The following is a 2,999-nucleotide window of genomic DNA, read 5'->3' as shown; positions in this document are numbered from 1 at the left end:
TCCAGTATACAAAAGTCACTTCAACACTCAAATTGAAAATCAGCAAGCAGCTCTTCCCAGCCTTTTCTACTCCTGCCACCCCTTTCCCCCTGAAAAGACTCAATCTACCCCTGCCGCCCCACTAACCCCCCCAACCCCCCCCCCCTAAACTGCCCCCTCAACTCCCTCCCGCCCCGCCATGGCCATGGCAATACTATCTACAAAATCCTACTCTGAACCTAGCCTATCCACCTAGCACCCTATCAACCTATCCTTACAGGGTCACAGCAGTGTAGGTAGGGGTCTTTTCAAGGGGGAAGGGGGTGACAGAAGTAAAATTGGATGGGAAGAGCTGCCTAATGATTTAAGCTTGAGTGTTGGAAGAGAATTTTGCATACTAGTTTGTTCTTTGCCGCTTGTTGGTTCTGCACTGCCTTTACTATTTCAATGAGGCAGTAAAATGTATACTCAAAAATGGATCAAACAAACACGACCAGCTGTTTATTTGACCTTCTGCCTTCTGTGGTAGACGTTCTTAAAACACCAGTGCCTTCTTGCAGAGAAGTCTGAAGATTGACAGTAATATGAGAAAAATAAATTCAAAGCTGAATCATAGATGAGTTTGAGTTACATTTTAAATTTTGAGTACATAAAAGCACATCGATGTAACTGGTTATTTATTTTACAGTATATTATTACAATCAATTAATAATTACGTTACCAGTATTCCTAAACTGGTGTGAAAAAAAATAATGACCATAACAGATAAAAAAGTAAAAACAAACTTCAAATGACACTTTTTTGCGTTTGAATTATGTAAATTACAAGTAAATTTTCAATTCATTGGTAAGTTTTCAGGAACCATTAGACAGGACAAGGACAGTTTTAGAGAGACAGAACCTAAATGTAAAAAGTTGACCCTATTGGTATTCTAAATGTGCAGTCTTATCTCAAACCTTCAAAGGCATGTGTTTGGCGAGTAAGTAAAGTTGAATTTAAAGACAATTATGCAAGTCCACTTACCTATGAGTATCAACATGTGTACAAACAAGATCAAATGCATAATACAGAGAGAGAACGCGAGAGAGAGACAGAGACAAAGGGGGACAGAGAGACAGAGAGAGACACACACAGAGAGAGAGAGAGAGAGAGAGAGAGAGAGAGAGAGAGAGAGAGAGAGAGAGAGAGAGGGGGGGGGAGGGAGAGAGGGAGAGAGGGGCTGGAAAGAGGGGATTAAAAATGTATGACAAACTCCGAGGTGGGGGCTCTCGTGGCCTAGAGGTTAAGGTGTTGGCCTCTCATTCAAAGGTCCCGGGTTCGAATCCGGGTAGCGACCAAAAAATTGTCTTCTCTAAAATTGTCTCCTTTCACCTCCTTTCCTGCTCTCTAGCAATGTTCTGTTGTCTGCTTTATTTCCACTTTCTGCCCCCACCCCCTCACCCCCTTTGCCCCCTCCTCTGGGCTCCTGATTCTTTCTGCAGCCTTTCTACTGCTACTCCTTGGCTCCTCCTTACTGCTGTCTTTCTGCCACACCCCTGATCTTCTGGTAGGAAAGATCTACACCTAGCCTTCTCGGACAAGGGCGAAAAATCTCGGAGGGCCCGTGTGCAAGTTGCGCACGTTAAAGATCCCTTGGTGGTCTAAAATCGATAAGAGTAGACTTCGGCCGCCACCCGGGCAAAATTCAAAATTTCCTACCAACTGAAAATATTAGGTGTGTCCCGCGCGCTCATATGACCTATGCAGTTGCGTGCGCCGTAAAACACTTTACAAAAACAAAAACAAAAAACAAACAAACAAGAGGCCAACACAGAACCAGACGCCCTAAATGAATTACTCTTCGCAGATGACCAAAGTTCAAAGCCTTACTCACAAAGATGAACGAAGTCGCTACCCGGATTCGAACCCGGGACCTTTGAATGAGAGGCCAACACCTTAACCTCTAGGCCACGAGAGCCCCCTGTTGGTCTCTTTTGTAATTCTATCCTTATATATGATAAATAGTAGTGCTGATAGGACACAACCTTGTCTTACTCCGGATGTTATCCCGAACCATTCTGTGATATATCTATATTCTAGTATATCATAATATCTAGATATAGATTTATATTATAAATATAAATAAGTGGACTTGGGAGGCTTTGTGCTCAAACTCCTCCCTTATTACCAAACCCACATCTTTGAAACTTTGCAGGCGTCCACAGCATCCATGTTGCTAAGACCTAACTTTAAAAAATCCACGCAAAATGCTTACCCAATTTTTCCAAAATGCTTTGTTTCGTCCACACAAGACTAATCTTGGGAAAGTCCGTCTTCTAAGACGCCATTGTAAACAAGTGAGGTTTCCGTTCACTAGCACTGTGCGCACTGTTCCATACCTTTGAAATTATGGAGTGTACAACCACGAAAGCGGAATAGAGAATCAATCTATACATTATATTATATTTGGCAACTTAGAAACACGTATGCCACTTTTCTCTCAAGTTTTATTGCTCCATTCCAGCAGAGTGTAAATTTGATATAGTAGGCCAATGACTTTCAGTTGATGTTAATGCACCGATCATTCCTTTCAAAGAAAAGGAACCCAGCAAGTTTATTATAATATGCTTACTAGGCCAATCTTCACGCTATTCGCATACCGTTTAAAAAAAATTTAATATGAGATACTGTCTATAAAATACGAGTTATTACTATTTATACATTTCATGAATTATTTATACTTCTACTTCTTCAGAGGGCTCTTGGAATTTTCATGTTTGTGGTTAGCAAACAATGTCAAAAGATTACGTGATTTTTATCATTAGATTTAGTCTTACAATGGCTGTATGATTATAAAAGCAACTAGTGAAATATATCAAAGTATGTATGTATTCAGGTTTCTATTCTGAGCAACACTGGGAAATAAGGATCAAAACAGTGCCAGAGATGACACTCAAAGGACGAAAAAGAGATTGAGAGAGAAACAGAGAGAGAGAGACAGCGAGAGAGAGAGAGAGAGAGAGAGAGGGGGGAGAGAGAGA

Source organism: Aplysia californica, unplaced genomic scaffold (assembly GCF_000002075.1).
Source record: "Aplysia californica isolate F4 #8 unplaced genomic scaffold, AplCal3.0 scaffold00473, whole genome shotgun sequence".
NCBI lineage: Eukaryota > Metazoa > Mollusca > Gastropoda > Aplysiida > Aplysiidae > Aplysia > Aplysia californica.
The sequence above is the reverse complement of the archived record's forward strand: the minus strand, read 5'-3'. Positions refer to the sequence as shown.